The 17,485-nt window shown below is 47.8% G+C and overlaps 1 long non-coding RNA gene and 1 pseudogene across 2 annotated transcripts; one reads left to right on the plus strand and one right to left on the minus strand.

The window, feature by feature from the left end:
* The window catches only part of LOC115933102 (zinc finger protein 839-like), a 59,462-nt pseudogene extending 52,959 nt beyond the window's left edge, over nt 1-6,503 (plus strand).
* LOC134757902 (uncharacterized) lies at nt 1,476-17,093 on the minus strand. 2 transcript variants are annotated; one of them, XR_010132501.1, is made up of 2 exons: nt 17,030-17,093; nt 1,476-1,947 (listed from the first exon to the last, which is right to left on the minus strand). It is a non-coding gene; the product is annotated as an uncharacterized lncRNA (long non-coding RNA). The 2 variants fall into 2 exon arrangements; XR_010132500.1 differs by lacking the exon at nt 17,030-17,093 and adding an exon at nt 8,722-9,021.
* Between the last annotated feature and the right edge of the window lie 392 nt (nt 17,094-17,485).

Genomic DNA, 17,485 nt, shown 5'->3' on the forward strand with positions numbered 1-17,485 from the left:
TGAACCCAGGAAGTGGAGGTTGCAGTGAGCCAAGATCATACCACTGCACTCCAGCCTGGGCGACAGAGGGAGACTCCGTCTCAAAAAGAAAAAAAAGCAATAAATGCTCTTCCAGAAAACTCAAAAATGAAGATAAGCTAAAAGAAAATGGAAAGCACCAGAATACCAGAATCTTTCCACTCACTGATGATCAGAGTTAATACCTCAGGTACCCTTTTCGTCTTTCTGCTTTTGAGACAAGGTTTCACTCTGACTCTCAGGCTGAAGTACAGCGGTGCAAATACAGCTCACTGTGGCCTCAATTTCCCAGGCTCAAGCAATCCTCCCTTCTGGGCCTCCCAAAGTGCTGGAATTATCAATAGGCATGAACCACTACACCCAGCCCTGTTTTCTTCTTTACGTGGGTTTTTGGGGATGGGTTATATAGGAGCCATTTCATTATTGTTTGTGGTTTTTCTGACACAATTCTCATTTCATTGTCACTGTTATCATCAAACTGCTTTTAGCTACATTGGATTTTTTGGGGTTTTTTGCATAGAGTCTCGCTCTGTCGCCCAGGCTGGAGTGCAGTGGTGCAATCTCGGCTCACTGCAACCTCGGCCTCCCGAGTTCAAGCGATTCTCCCACCTCAGCCTCCCCAGTAGCTGGGATTACAGGCACCCGCTACCATGCCTGGCTAATTTTTCGCTACCATGCCTGGCTAATTTTTGTATTTTTAGTAGAGATGGGGTTTCACCATGTTGTCCAGGCTGGTCTTGAACTCCTGATCTCAACTGATCCACTTGCCTTGGCCTCCCAAAGTGCTGGGAAAACAGGTGTGAGCCACTGCGCCCAGCCCCTGCTGCGCTTTAAGCAGAGAGAAAAACACTGTAGTCATAAGAGCTATTAAATACAGTACATAATTTTAAAACATTTTTGAAACACAGAAAACACATACTTTTTTGATCTCAGGAAGGAGCAGGAGTTAGTAGGGGAGGCTTGCACCCATCCATGCTTCTGAGCGTGCACTCACACATGCATGCACACTGCCACTCATTCACATACACTCACACACACTTGCACTCATGCCTTTTACACTGTGCACATTCAGATCCACACCATGTACACTCATACACTGGCACACCCACACATGCATCACACGCCTACACTTGCACTGTCACATGCACATACACTTAAGCACGTTCACACCCTCATGGTTACACTCACACGCACAGCCTCACATATGCACACTCACTTATACACTCATTCAACACTCATACATACACATTTACATGCTCTCATTTATACACACTGATACATCCACACACCATCACACTACACACACTTTTACATGCTTTCACACATACCCATTGGATATGGACACACCCACAAGCACTCATTCCCACACACGCTTGCACTGCACACACTGACACACTACATGCCTTCATAGTTGACACACACTTCCATGCACATTCACTCCACACCTTTTTGCACACTCATTCACACTCCCATCACAACACTGACACACTTCTGCCTGTCCTCACACGCCTACACACTTGCCACACACAGTGTTCCATGCACACTCACACATCCTGCGCATTCAGTCACTAACTTGCCCTCATGACCACACACACACACACACAGGCTTTCAAATGCACTCATCCACAGACACATATTCTCATATGCGTACGCACTTGCACACACACCCTCGCACGCTTGTTCACACTCCCTCACATGCAGTCACACTAGCCATCACACTCGTGCTCACACACATACACACTCACAGCCCCTTTGCACACACACTTCCCCCACCCGCTCACCCCAAGCCCACCTGACAGGTGACACACTTTACCTGCGGGCTGGGATGGCTGGTCCTCTGCCTGGGCTTCGAGGTTCCTTGGGGGCAGCGGCTCATGCTGGTTTTCCCACTACGGTGTCTTCTGTGGCTTCAGCGTTGCCTAGTGCAGGCTGCCATTCAACAAACGCATTGTCAACAGTCAACCAAAAGAAACCCATTGGCCACCATACCCTGAGGACTAACCCTGACGCAGATGCCCTCAATAGTCTAACTGATTCCATCGCCCCAGCCTTGGGGGAGAAGCACTGCTGCCTATACACTCCATTTACAGATGAGACTGGGAGAGGTTTAGGGAGTGGCCAAGTCTCCTGCCTACACAGCTGCCTCCCAATCTGTCTTCTCACCCTCCCCCTTCTCAGGCTAAAATCACACTCGATGTTTTTATGGGATCATTTGATCTGGACATTGTCAAAGAAAAAATTGCACCAGACAAGTTAAACCTTCAAGGAAGGACTCAGTCAGGACTACTGCAATACGGAAGAGAGGAGCTTAACTTTGTTGAAACAAAAGGCTGGAGAGTTTTTAAGTGCCGGGGTGAGATGCTGAGAAGGAACTGGAGACATCAGAAAGAGGTTAGGAAATGCTGTAAAGCTATCTGCGTTGGCTCATTGGAATTTTTCAAAACTAGGAATCTGCCCTTCTACAAAAACTGAGACACAGATGTATCATCTCCTTCAATAATTGCATTTTAAAGGGATGGCTCTGAAGTCTTGAGAAAGGCATTCCTGGGTTGCAAAACTAGGAAGAGGCTAGAAGAAAATTTGGGAGAAGATTTGCCTCTCAAAGAGGTAGAGAAAGAACTCACAATTGCAAGTTTCCTAAAATAAATCCTCCGTGAAAAAAGGAGGCCTGATGGATGGAACTGGAGGTCATTATGTAAAGTGAAATAAGCCAGGCACAGAAGAAAAATACTGCATGTTCTCACTCACATGTGGGAGCTTAAAACCTGGATCTCATGGAGATAGAGAGTAGATTGGTAGCTACCAGAGGCTGGGAAGGGACATAAAAATAGTTTGATTAATGGGTACAAATAAGTAGGGGTTTTTGTTTTTTTGGAGACAGAATTCTGCTCTGTTGCCCAGACTGGAGTACAGTGATACAATCGTACCTCAGAGTAACCTGGAACTCCTGAGCTCAAGTGATCCTACCACCTCAGCCTCCCCAGTAGCTGGGACTACAGGTGCGTGCCACCATGCCAGGCCGATTTTTGTATTTTTTGTAGAGACAGGGTCTCACTAGATTGCCCAGGCTGGTCTCGAACTCCTGGGCTCAAGCAATCCTCCCGCCTTGCAAATACAGAGTTTGATAAAAGAAATAAGACCCACTGTTCAGTAAATTAGCAGGGTGACTGTAGTTTACAGTTATCTATTGTACATTTCAAAATAGCTAAAGATAAGAATTTAAATGTTTCTAGCTTAACGAAAAGGCAAATATGTAGGGTGATGAATATCTTGATCACAATGATGTGATCTTTACAAATTGTGAGTGTATTGAGTAATCACATGTACCCCCAACATATGTGCATCAATTATGTATCAAAAAAATTAAAACTAAAAAATAGACAAGGAGGTCGGGAGGAAAACTGTGTAACACTCAGTCAAGCTGAGGGAAACGTGAAGGCCGTCTTAGTCAACAGATTTGCCCTTTTCCCTTTAATCTGCTAATTATCAATTGATATGGTTTGGCTCTGTGTCTCCACCCAGATCTCACCTTGAATTGTAATAATCCTCACATGTGGTGGAAGGGAACTGGTGGGAGCTAATTGAATTATGGGGGTGGGTTTTCCCCATGCTGTTCTTGTGATAAGTGAATGAGTCTCAGAAGATGGTTCTATAAAGGGCAGTTCCCCTGCACATATTCTCCTGCCTACCACCATGTAAGACGTGACTTTGCTCCCCCTTTGCCTTCTGCCGTGATTGTGAGGCCTCCCCAGCCATGTGGAACTGTGGATCCATTCAACCTCTTTCCTTTATAAATTACCCAGTATTAGGTATGTGTTTATTAGCAGCATTGAGAACAGACTAATACATCAGTAACTCCCTTTGAGGACATTTTAGCTGTTTGGAAATGTCTGCTCCTATCTTGTTTTTTTTTGTTTTTGTTTTTGTTTTTGTTTTTTTGGGACAAGGTATCGCTCTGTCACCCAGGCTGGAGTGCAGTGGCACGATCTTGAAACTCTCAATATAAATGCCTAAGGTGCAACACTTGGCAGATAAGAAGCCATATGCAGACACATTCTTTTAAAATAACACATCATTATTTGGTTCTTTCTCATGTGAGAGTCGGATGACTCAGAGCCAACATAAATTCCAAGTGGTACGCAGAAAACCAGTGCATAGCTGGAGAGGGTAATGAAGGTTAGTATCTGCAGTAAGGCTGAGTCGATGCAAACGGCCACACGGTCATGGATTCACAATGATCTGGGTCTCCATCATCCTGCAATCCAACACCTTGCACAGCCTTCAAACACCAGCTGGGAATTCAAAAGTGGCATGTGCGGTAGCAGGAGATCTGTTCACCCTCTATTTCCTCTCATCCCCATGGAGCAATCTGGTGCAATCACAGCTCACAGCAACCTCAAACTCCTGGACTCAAGTGATCCTACCTCCTCAGCCTCCCTAGTAACTGGGACTACAGGTGTGTGCCACCCTGCCAGGCTGATTTTTGTAGAAACAGAGTCTCACTAGGTTGCCCAGGCTAGTCTCGAACTCCTGGGCTCAAGCAATCCTCCCGCCTTGCAAATACAGAGTTTGATAAAAGACCTCCTGAGGTCCTACAGAGAGAAGTCTTTAAGCTCCAGGGCAGAGACAATTTGCATTTTTCTCACCACCCAGGGAATGCTAACTGGGCAGCCCAGGGTACCCAGGAGCTCAGGCCATCCAGTGTCCTTTGAGATGTTAGGAGGAAGCAGAACAGCCAGCTGCCAAATGAAACACGGCAAAATGCTCACCCTTCAAGGGTCTGCTTTTGTTTTGTTTTTGTTTTTTGAGACAGTCTCACTCTGTCGCCCAGGCTGGAGTGCGGTGGTGCGATTTTGGCTCACTGCCACCACGACCTACTGGGTTCAAGCAGTTCTCCTACCTCAGCCTTCCAAGTAGCTGGGACTACAGGCACGCACCACCACAGTCGGTTAATTTTTGTTTTTCGTTTTTTTGGTAGAGACGGGGTTTCACCATGTTGGCCAGGCTGGTCTCAAACTCCTGACCTCAAGTGATCTGCCTGCCTCAGCCTCCTAAAGTGCTGGGATTACAGGCATGAGCCACCGCGCCCGGCCTCCTTCAAGGGTCTGAATCCAGCCAGTGTCCTACGTCATACCTGCTTCAGCCTATGCAATGGAGAGAGCCTGAGATTTTATTTCAATAAGAAAATCTACCGAGTTGCATTACATCAAACTAAAAGGGAGAAACACAAATATAAAAAATAAAAATCCAGAAATTCCAATACTAGGCAACCCTCCAAAATGTGGCAAAGCTCTGTGTATATTAAAAATGTATTGAGTCCGGGCACGGCGGCTCACACCTGTAATCTCTGCACTTTGGGAGGTTGAGGCAGGTGATCACTTGAGGTTAGGAGTTCAAGACCAGCCTGGACAACATGGTGAAACCCCATCTCTATTAAAAAGAAAAAAAAAATTAGCCGGGCATGGCGGCAGGAGACTATAATCCCAGCTATTTGGGAGATTGAACCCAGAAAGCGGAGGTTGCAGTGAGCCAAGATCACTTCACTGCACTCCACCCTGGGCGACAGAGTGAGACTCTGTCTCAAAAAAAAAAAAAAAGAGAAAAAGAAAAAAAAGCATTGAAACATGCGACATCCCCCTTTTTGTAATAGTTCCCATAGCCTACACAAATGCATATGAAATGCTTAATATTTTGCTTGCACTATTCTTTTCTGCTGGAAGGGTGGTTCTGACTAAAAAATTTTACTTTCCCATTCTTTGCTTTTTCATTAATGCTATTTTCTTTGCCCCAGGGTTATAGAGTGGAAAGTCCCACAATCTTTTTCTTCTCTATTTTCAGGTAGATGCATTTTATTACTATATTCTATCTATCCATTTATTCCATCTATCTATTCCATTTATCATCTACCTACCTATTATTATCTATCATCTATGTATTCCATCTACCTGTCATTGATCTATCTATCATCTACCAATCTACATTTTTGTCTTGTAGAAAAACGTTGACCTCTTGGCGAGAATGCAAAGAAGGGAACGCTTGCTTATACACTGTTGGTGAGAATGTAAAATTGTACAATCTCTATAGAAAACAGTATGTAGATTTCTCAGAGAACTAAAAATAGATCTACCCTTTGACCCAGCAACTCCAGTAATGGTTATCTACCCAAAGGAAAGAAATTATCAGAATAGACACCTACACTTATATTTTTATTACAGCACAATTCACAATAGCAAAATCATGGAATGAACCTGAGTGTTCACTGGATGAAGAAAATGTGGTATACACACACCAAGGAATACTATGCATCTATAAAAAAGAATGAAACTATATCTTTTGCAGCAACATAAATGGAGCTGCAGGTCAATATCCTAAGTGAAATAACTCACAATTTATCTGGAAAAGCTCACTTGGAATCACGTGTCATTTCAACCAACAACTGTTGAAGAGGACGTGGCATTAAAACCAAGGGTATCAATTATTTATAAGGGCTGTGTGCTGGTTGGTCCAAGCATCTCTCCTTCATGCCATCACTCCTTTCAAGAGCTGCCTCTGTTTTCTAATTTAGCACAGGAATTTAGATGCCCCTAAATAAGTAGGCATCCAGTATCCGCCCACACCAGTTTTTGTGAGAGTACATATGGAGACACTGCCACCACCCCTGCTCTCCTACTGCATACCCCACCATGCCAAAGCATGGTGGCTCACACCTGTAATCCCAGTGCTTTGGGAGGCCAAAGAGGAGGAACACTTGAGATCAGAGGTCTGAGACGAGCCTGGGCAACATAGTGAGACCTCATTTCTACAAATAAGTTAAAATATATATATGTAGGGCATAGTGGCACACACCTGTGGTTTCAGCTTTTCAGCAAGCTGAGGCCGGAAGATCACTTGAGCCCAGGAGTTTGAGGATGCAGTGAGCTAGGATTATGCCACTGCACTGTAGCCTGGGCAGCAGAGAGACCCCATCTCTAAAAAGACGAGGAGGAGGGAAAATACTGCTCCTTCTCAGACCCAAAGTAAAAAGGTTTCTGGTCTCACACTGACCAGAAAAACATTGATATTTACTTAAGCAATACTAAAAGGGTCACTGCTTTAGAACAGGATTAAAGAGAAAGTAAAATCAACATTGAGATAGGACGACGGAGGACATCAACTGAGTTCCGATCCCAATGAAGACGAGAAAAGGCTACAACTATCTAGGTTAAATATCTACTTGTCCTAGAAAAAGCCTTTGGCAACAACATAAAATTCATACCTCTTAGTTTTTAAATTCCTATGGATGCTGAAGCAAATAACCACAATTTGGGTTGCTGAAAGTAACAGAAGTTTATTCTTTTCCAGTATTGGAAAGCAGGAATCTGAGATCAAGTTGTGGGCAGGGCTGGACTCCCCCTGGAGGCTCTAGGGGGGATTCCTTCCTGCCTCTTCCAGTTCTTGGTGGTTCCAGGTGACGCTGTCATAGGACAAAGGGCCCCGGGTGCCGACCTCCTTAGCCGCAGCGGGGCAGGGCCCTCCACAGGAGGTCGGCACCCGGGGCCCTTTGTCCTATGACAGCGTCACCTGGAGCCACCAAGGACTCCGCGCAGGGCTACCCCTGCGTCCTGGGTCTCCCCGGGGGGCGCTCGAGGAGGTGGAGCTTCCCCCGCAGCCCCCGGGAGTCTCCCCGACCGGCCAGGTGCCTTCCCTGGAAGGCTGACGGCTCCTCTAGGAGGCCGCCCTCCTCCACTAGCACACACCACCCCCAGGCCTGGGCCGCCCAATGTCACAAAACCTCCTGTGGGTCACCTCGCCTGGGGAACCTCGTGCGCCCTCCCAGGCAGCGACCGCAGGGACACGGGCCTCCATTTGCCCAGCGGCAGGGTCCTAGGCATGGAATGTACACATTGCTCCCAGTTCGCCCGCCCCCTCCGGCTCGGAGCCCGAGAGCCGCCTGCTCTCATTTCAAATCGGATAATAGGGACGCTGAGAATAACTACGACCAGCACCGCGAAGGCGCCCCTCTCGTGGGATAGAGGTCGGCGCCCCCGCTCCGCAAGCCCCCAGCACCTGCCCGGGGACCCCCGGTGGCCTCAGGCCTCCAGGCCCGCCCCGGAGCCCCCTATTGGCCCCTAGGCCCACCCCGAGGCCTGCGGCGCAGCTCTGCCGACGGGGAGGGCCTGCAGGCCCCAAGGCTGCACGAATGCCCCCGCCCGCCGCCCCGACCACCGTCCTGAGGCCAGTGGGGCCTCTCATCCGACTACGAGGGCTGCGCGGCTCCGCGGCTGCGTTTCCCGGCCCCAGCGGGAAGGCAACGGCGGAGCGGACTCCGAGCCCAGCCGAGCTGTGAGGGCCGATGGGAGGCGAGCCCGCCCCTCGGGCGCGCCCATGGCTTAGGCGAGAGCCGCGGCACCCGATGCGGGCGCTACTGAGGGGTGTCTGGCTGCGGGTTCGGCGGTGGCGCCTCTCCAGCAAGAGCCCTTGGTCCATTGTGCGCTTCTCTCTTTTTTTTGGAGACGGAGTCTTGCTGTGTCGCCCAGGCTGGAGTGCAGTGGCGCGATCTCGGCTCACTGCAAGCTCTGCCTCCCGGGTTCATGCCATTCTCCTGCCTCAACCTCCCGAGTAGCTGGGACCATAGGCGCCCGCCACCATGCCCGGCTAATTTTTTGTAGTTTTAGTAGAGACAGGGTTTCACCGTGTTAGCCAGGATGGTCTCGATCTCCTGACCTTGTGATCCGCCCGCCTCAGCCTCCCAAAGTGCTGGGATTACAGGCGTGAGCCACTGCGCCCTGCCTATCGTGCGCTTCTCAGGGCGGCTTCTGCCTCCAGGACCCAGCGGCAGCTGCGGCGGACGTCAGCCGCATAACACGTTCCCGCACAATGGCCCGCCGTTTCCGCCACCGCCATTGGCCCGCCCCGGCCTGGTGCTGTGCATGTCATGGCGTCGGAAGGAAGTACGCCAATGGGGTAAAGGGGTCAGGCGGCATTGACAGCCTCTGCGATGGCCCTGAGGCGGGACTAGGAGGACGTTCCCGGTAGCGATTGGACAGGATCTTGCGTAAGGGCGCCTGCGACACTGGAAGTAACGAGCAACTGGATTGGCTGCCTCCACCGCAAAGTGGGTGGGTCTTGCATCCTCGGGCCTAACGATTGGTCTTTCCAAGTGCGGGAAGCGGCAAGCATATGGTCTGGAAACATTTGGTATCGAGACGCTGCCAGCCATAACGTCCGTCTCCCGGGCCGGAGAAGCCCGTGACCGCCGCATACCCATGGTCTCTTGCTTCTCCTCGGGCATCTCTGGCCACGTCCGCCCCAGCCCCCGAAAGGCCCGGCTCTTGGCCGCGCTGCCCTGGTGCGGCGGTGAGGGGAGGGGACCGGGGCCTCGGGGCGGGTGGCGGCCGTAGCGCGAGAGCCCTGTGCCTTGCGCTCTGACAGGCTGAGCTGCGTGAGGGAGGCCAAGCCCCCGCGAGCCGCAGCCCCTGCCTTGCTAGTTCTCCAACACGCGAGAAAGGTAGATGAGAACTGGTGCGGGGATAGGTTTGGGTGGGGTTCACTTGGCACCACCCAATTTCTAAATCGTCATATTTTCTGAGTAGTTCTACCAACAAAGGTCAAGCTGGAGCCAAGTGCTGTAATCCCAGCACTTTGGGAGGCCCAGGCGAGAGGATACATTGAGGCCAAGAGTTCGAGACCAGCCTGGGCAACATAGCAAGACTGTCTCTACAAAAAGTTTTTGATTTTTTTTTTTTTTTTTTTTTTTTTTTTGAGACGGAGTCTCCCTCTGTCACCCAGGCTGGAGTGCAGTGGCACAATCTCGGCTCACTGCAACCTCCGCCTCCCGGGTTCAAGCGATTCTCCTGCCTCAGCCTCCGGAGTACCTGGGACTACAGGCGCCCTCCACCACGCCTGGTTAATTTTTGTATATATAGCAGAGACGGGGTTTCACCATGTTGGCCAGGCTGGTCTTTAACTCCTGACCTCAAGTGATCCGCCTGCCTCGGCCTCCCAAAGTGCTGGGATTACAGGCATGAGCCACCGCACCCAGCCACAAAAAGTTTTAAAATTACCTGGGCATGGTGGTGCGTGCTGGTAGAACCGACTACTTGGGAGACTGAGACGGGAGGATTGCTTGAGGCCAGGAATGTGAGACCAGCCTGGGCAACATAAGGAGACTCTGTATCTAGAAAACATATATATATTAGCTAGGTGTAGTGGTGTACGCCTGTGGTCCCAGCCACTCAGGAGGCTGAGGTAGGAGGCTCGCTTGAGCCCAGGAGGTCAAGGCTGCAGTGAGCTATGATCGCACCACTGCACTCTTTGCTGGGCCAGAGCGAGACCCTGTCTTCAAGAAAATAAAAGGACACAGCCAGACACAGAGGGATGACCATGTGAGGACACAGGGAGGATCGCTTCAGCCTGGGAAGTGGAGGCTGCAGTGAGCTATGATCACGCCACTGCACTTCCCAGGCTCAAGCGATCCTCCCGCCTCAGCCTCCCGAGTAGGCGGGGCCACAGGTTTGTGCCACCATTCCGGGCTAATTATTTGTAGAAATGAAGACTTCCTATGGTGCTCAGGCTGGTCTTAAACTCCTGAGCTCCCATGATCCTCCTGCCTTGGCCTCCCAAAGTGCTGGTATTATAGGCATGAGCAACTATGCCTGGACCAATTCTTAACTGGTGACTTGACTTGTTTATTAGTTAATCTGTCTCACTCAGCTTCCTTCAAATGCTGAGCCTCCGTCCTCTTGCTAAGCTCTTGTAAGAAGGTTGTGTACCATGTCAACCTGTTCTAAATATTTGATGAAAGTTCTAGAATTCACATCCCCACCAACTTTCTTTTATTCTTTAAAAAAATTTTTTAAGAGACACGGTCTTGCTCTGTTGCCTGGGCTGGAGTGTGGTGATGCAGTCATAGCTCACTGTAGCCTTGACCTCCTGGGCTCAGGTGATCCTCCTACCTCAGTCTCCCAAGTAGCTGGGACCACAAGTGTGCATAACCACACCCAGCCAATTTTTGTTTGTTTACTTTTTGTAGCAGAGAGGTCTCGATCTCCTGGCTTCACATGATCCTCCCGCCTCAGCTTCCCAAAGCACTAGTATTACAGGCATGAGCCACCGTGTGTGGCCACCACTGACTTTCTGAACCCCAAGTGTATTAGCCACCATAACAGACACCTTTTGTCTGATACATCCTGTGGATCATATTCCTTTTTTATATATAATTTTACCTTTTATTTTAGATTTGAGTGGTACCGGTACAGGTTTGTTTCATGGGTATATCATGTGACACTGAGGTTTGGAATACAGATGATCCCATCACCCAGGTACTGAGCATAGCACCCCACAGGTAGTGTTTCAGCCCTGGCCCCTCCATCTCTCCACCCTCTAGTATTTCCCAGTATCTACTGTTCCCAACTTTATATCCATGTATAGATTATGTTTCTTAGAGTTCTCTAAATAATGGGGCAGGGAAGGTAGTGTGAATGACGCAAAGGTGTGGCAAATTGATTCTGCAAAATTAACCTTTTTTGAATAAAATATTCAATTTTCTGAAGCGAGCAGGCTACTTTCTCAAGCAAAATTTCATTTGAATCCTCCACCCCCAGCCTGCAGAGAGAGAGGGAGGGAGGGAGACCTCTTAAGAGTTTTATTTGTTCTCTTGCAGTCTTATGACTTACTTCTTAATGAAAACCGTTATTGTTTTCTAAGAGAAAAAAAAAAAGAGAATGAATGCAATGTTCGAAATGGGATTATGTAGAATTTTCAGGAGCATAAAGAGAAATTGAAGAATTATGAAAACAAAGGCCAGAAAAGCAAACAGTGTTCTTCCTCTACGTAGCAGCCAGATGGCGTTTTAGGCAAATACACCGCAAACTGCACAGCCAGGTCCCCATCTCAAAGGGCTTTCCACGGAGCAAAAGCAGTTTCGATCGTATCGTCATCACCACCATCAACTTTTTTTTTCCACTCACATGATGTATGCCAATATCATTATTCTCGTTATTTGTATAACCATCATCATCAATGTCTCGTGAATTTTTGCGTGTTATTTTTAACATAGCATGTAAACAGCACCTCCCCACAAAAAAACTAGCTCAGGATAAACATCTCTAAGAGTATTTCATAGGAGCTGATAGTTTGACCAACAAAAAAATGTTTTCTTTTCCCAAAATAAAGTTCTGTGGTTTGTCTCAGGGAAAGTTTTTTGTTTGTTTATTTGTTGGATTTTTGGTTTGGTTTGGTTTTGTCTCATTTGTGGGTTTGGTGGTTGGTGGTTGAGTTTGTTTCTGGCTTAAAGGGCACCCTTGATGAAGAAGTGTTTATGTTTTCAGATATGTAGGCTTTAGTAAACTAGCTCACTCTGAGAAATCTAAAGTTTCAATTGCTCTGTGAACACCACTGAAAGAATCCACCTCCCTTCTCAAACCACATTCTCAAGGGCAGACTTGGGGATGCTAGAACTCTCCTCCCCTCTCCCCTCTCCCCTCCCCCTCTCGCCTCCCCTCCTCCCCTCCCGAGGCTCTGTTGCCCAACCTCCGCCTCCCGGGTTCAAGCCATTCTCCCTGCCTCAGCGTCCCCAGTAGCTGGGATTACAGGCGCCCACCACAATGCCCAGCTAATTTTTGTATTTTTAGTAGAGATGCAGTTTTGCCATGTTGGCCAGGCTGGTCTCAAACTCCTGACCTTAGGTGATCCACCCACCTCGGCCTCCCAAAGTGCTGGGATTATAGGCGTGAGCCACTGTGCCCAGCCTAGAACCATTTTCAACAACAAAAGAGTCAACACATTCGGCCTCCCAAAGTGCTGGGATCATAGGTGTGAGCCACTGTGCCCAGCCTAGAACCATTTTCAACAACAAAAGAGTCAACACATTCATGCTTCCATGCAACATGGCAAGTCCACTTCGAGATGGTGCCTTTATTTACCTTTGATTATTCTTCACCATACACCCATCTTACTTTGTGGAGTCTTCGCAATAATGAACCACCCAAGACTCATGGCCAGAACCGAAACCTGAGACTGTCAACGAGAACAAATTGTCCCGATACTTATTTCTGCTTGGACTGTTATTCAAGATATTCAATATATTCAATAAATATTCAATATTCAACAAAATATTCAATGCTGTTCAAAATACTCAATAACAGTTACAGGAATTGTCCAAGGAGAAGGACCCTGGTCTCAATGGCAAGATAATGTCCTGGGTCAGGCATTGCCAGCGTGAACCATGAGATTGGGAGTCCCAGTCTGGGGTGTGGCATCCAGAGAGCTTAGGTCTGGGACAGAGGCTGTTTGACCTACCACTGCAGAGGTGTGGCCATATTTTAAGCCCAAGAATGTCCCAAGAAATATTGTAAAGCCAAGAATTGTGTACATACCGGCTGATCAGCCTTGTTTCTGCTCAAAGCCATCTTATGAGTGTTTGGTAGTAGAATCCTCCATTCAAACAATCTAACCCAAAACAAATGGAGACATTGAATGATTCCAAGTCAACAACTGGCTCTCGATTTCAGGGGAAAGAAATGGCCATATTTCAACTCATTCTGAGCATATCCTTTTAAGGTAGAGAAAGAGGCAGAAAAAAATAGTATGTACTTCCTGACACAGCAATGCTCTCTCATTCCATAGAATGTTGTAGCAGCCCACTCAAGACTGATAATGGCCTGCAGAATGAATACCAAGGACACTCACAGGATATAGGGGGTCTTCTTGAAGCTTTACAGTTCTAACCTACCGTTCCTCTGGCACATTGCCCCAGTGGGAACAGGCTTTTTCGTGGAATAAAAAAGTAACCAGGAATTCCCCAATTATACTAGGTTGGTGCAAAAGTGATTGCGGTTGTGTGTGTGTGTGTGTGTGTGTGTGTGTAAAATGGAGTCCCGCTCTGTTGCCCAGGCTGGAGTGCAGTGCCATAATTTCGGCTCACTGCAGCCTCTGCCTCCTGGGCTCAAGCGATTCTCATGCCTCAGCCCCCCAAGTAGCTGGCACCACAGGCACGCACCACCGTGCCCAGCTATTTTTTTGTATTTTTAGTACAGATGAGGTTTCACCATGTTGACCAGGCTGGTCTCGAACTCCTGACCCCAAGTGATCCGCCCACCTTGGCTTCCCAAATCTCTGAGATTACAGGCATGAGCCACTGCGGCCAGTCTGGCCATTACTTTTAATGGCAAAAACTGCAATTATGTTTGCACCAAGCCTACATTTCGGTCTACGCAAATCCTCCAGCAACTATACTTCAGAACCACATGGAAAAAATACACAGCTTTTCAGGGAAGTAGAACCATTGGTGCCTGTAACTATCTGTAAAAGCCACTTCCTCCTCAGCCGTGGGATGCAGGAGGCATGTTCTTCCTGCTGGGTCATGGGAATGTAGCCTCTGCCACATTCTGAGATCAAATTCCAAGATTCATCTGGGGGTCCTCAGTCATCACTGCCTAGTGTAAAACTCCAGCTCCAATGAACAACTTGAAAGTGGAAGAATCCGATACCTGCGCCACTACTCCCAGGGTAGAATCAAATCCAACATCTGGCAAACTCAAAGCATGGATGCTAAACACAGAAATACACTCCTGATGGGAATGTTTTCACACACGTCTGTGTGAGGAGACCACCAAACAGGCTTTGTGTGAGCAGTAAAGCTTTTTAATCACCTGGGTGCAGGCAGGCTGAGTCTGAAAAGAGTCAGCGAAGGGAGACAGGGGTGGGGCTGTTTTATAGGATTTGGGTAGGTAGTGGAAAATCACAGTCAAAGGGGGTTGTTCTCTGGCTGGCAGGGGTGGGGGTCACAAGGTGCTCAGTGGGGGATCTTTTGAGCCAGGATGAGCCAGGAGAAGGAATTTCACAAGGTAATGTCATCAGTTAAGGCAGGAACATTTTCACTTCTTGTGTGATTCTTCAGTTACTTCAGGCCATCTGGATGTATAAGTGCAGGTCACAGGGGATATGATGGCTTAGCTTGGGCTCAGAGGCCTGACAGATGTAAATTAACTCTGCTGCAGTGAAAAGCAGTTTGGAGAGTTCTCAAGGAACTCAGAACTACCATTCAACCCAGCAATCCCATTACTGTTTATATACCCAAGGACAAATACATTCTTCTAACATAAAGACACCTGCACGCACATGTTCATTGCAGCTCTATTCACAATAGCAAAGACACGGAATCAACCCCGGTGCCCATCCATGTGGAGTGGATAAGGAAAATGTGGTACATATACACCATGGAATACTACACGGCCATAAGAAGAATAAAATCATGTCCTTTGTAGCAACAAAGATGCAGCTGGAGGCCATTATTCTAAGCAAATTAATTCAGGAACCAAATATGGGGCATATTCTCACTTATAAAGTGGGAAGTAAACATTGGGTACTCATGGACATAAAGATGGGAACCATAGACACTGGGGACTACTAGAGGGGAGAGGAAGGAAGGGGACAGGGCTGGAAAAGTGCCTCTTGGGTACTATGCTCACTACCTGAATGATGGGATTCATACAGGAGCTAGAAAGAAATTATTCAGGCAGATAGTGAGGGTAAGAGTCCTTGGCGGAATTTCTCTTTTAACAAAAAGCAGCTCCAAAATCATTTCTAACAAAGAGCAGCCTGAAAAACCATGCTGCAGACATAGATAAGCAAGCTGGAAGCTTGCACAGGTGAATACCGGCAGCTGTGCCAATAGAAAAGGGCTACCTGGGAGCCAGGCACGTTCAACATGGGGGCTCCATCTTCCCTTTTGTCACCGCATGTACCTTAAAGGAACAGGCAACATAGTGCCAACCAGGTAGAGAATCCATCTGCATAATAAAAGATTAGGGTGAAGGTGGCCAGGTTTTGGTGCCCTATGCAAAATGGCATGCCTAGCCCTAACCAGTTTTTTTGTGCCCTATGCAAATGACACACCTGGTCCAACCAATCTCTTGCACCCTATGTAAATCAGACACCACCTCATCAAGCTCATCTATAAAACCCATTGCATTTTGTTGCAGACCAGAAAACCCACTCGGAACCTCCTCTCTGCAGGAGAGAGCTCTTCTTGTTCCTTCACCTATTAAACCTCCGCCCTTAACCTCACTTCTTGTACGTCCACATCCTTGATTTCCTCAGCTGGAGACAACAAACCTCAGGTATCACCCTAGATGAACAACCTGCTTCAGAATCGTTCATACACCAAACCTCAGCATCACGCATTATATCCATGTAACAAACCCACACATGTGCCCCCTGAATCTATAATAAAAGTTGACATTTTTTTAAGAAAAGAAATACTCTCTAAAGGACATATATTGTATGATTTCACGTATATCAGTACCTCTAGAGTAGGCAAATTCATGGAGTCAGAAAGTAGAATGGTGGTTACTAGGGGCTGGGGGAGTAGAGAATGGGGAGTTAATGTTTAACGGGGACAGAGTTTCAGGTGGGAAGATGAAGAATTTCCAGAGGTGGATGGTGGTGACAGATGCACAATATGAGTGCACTTAATGCCACTCAACTGTACACTTGCAAATAGCTAAAATGGTCAGTTTTGTCTTATGTATACTTTGCCACACAATTTTTTTTTGAGATGGTGTCTTTCTATGTGGGCCAGGCAGGTCTTGAACTCCTGGGCTCAAACAATCTTCCCACCTTAGCCTCCCAAAGTGTTGAGATTACAGGCGTGAGCCACAATTTCTAAAACGACACACAGCGTTTGCCACAATTTCTAAAACGACACACAGCGTTTGCCACAATTTCTAAAACGACACACAGTGTTTGCCACAATTTCTAAAATGACGTATAGAGACTTGTTATCTTTATAAAGGAAGAGCAGTGAAGGGCATGCAGACTAGAAAGAGAGCCATTTCAGAGGCTCATCTTTGACCCCTGGTTTCCAGGCACCTGTCCCTGTGACCCATCGCAGCCCATGTGCTGCACACCTCTCCCAGGATTGCATTATTTGTCCTTTTTCTCCAAAACTGCCAAAGTTAATATTTTGTCATAAGCAGCCCTATTTGTGAACCACGCAGCAATGCTCTGGAGGAAAAACATACAAACTTACTTTCTCTGGTGACTGGAAGAAGCCCTTTCATCAGAAACTCGGTTGAGTGTTGGATGAAAACGAAAACCCCGATCTCACTGGAGCTGGTGCGTGGCAGCTCGAGCCTGTGGTTAGTGAAGCCCCAGGGCTCCCTCCTCCGCAGGCTGATAGCGCATCAGCGGCTGGGGCTGATAATGAACCCTCCGGGTACTGTATCTCTCCCAGGAACTCTCTCACTGCGAGTGAGAAAGCAGAAACAGGTGTGGTTTTCCTTAATAATGCCTCAGGATGAGAAAGCAGAAACAGGTGTGGTTTTCCTTAATAATGCCTCAGGATGAGAAAGCAGAAACAGGTGTGGTTTTCCTTAATAATGCCTCAGGATGAGAAAGCAGAAACAGGTGTGGTTTTCCTTAATAATGCCTCAGGATGAGAAAGCAGAAACAGGTGTGGTTTTCCTTAATAATTCCTCAGGAAGAG

The sequence above is a fragment of the Gorilla gorilla genome, chromosome X, assembly GCF_029281585.2.
Source record: "Gorilla gorilla gorilla isolate KB3781 chromosome X, NHGRI_mGorGor1-v2.1_pri, whole genome shotgun sequence".
Classification (NCBI taxonomy): Eukaryota; Metazoa; Chordata; class Mammalia; order Primates; family Hominidae; genus Gorilla; species Gorilla gorilla.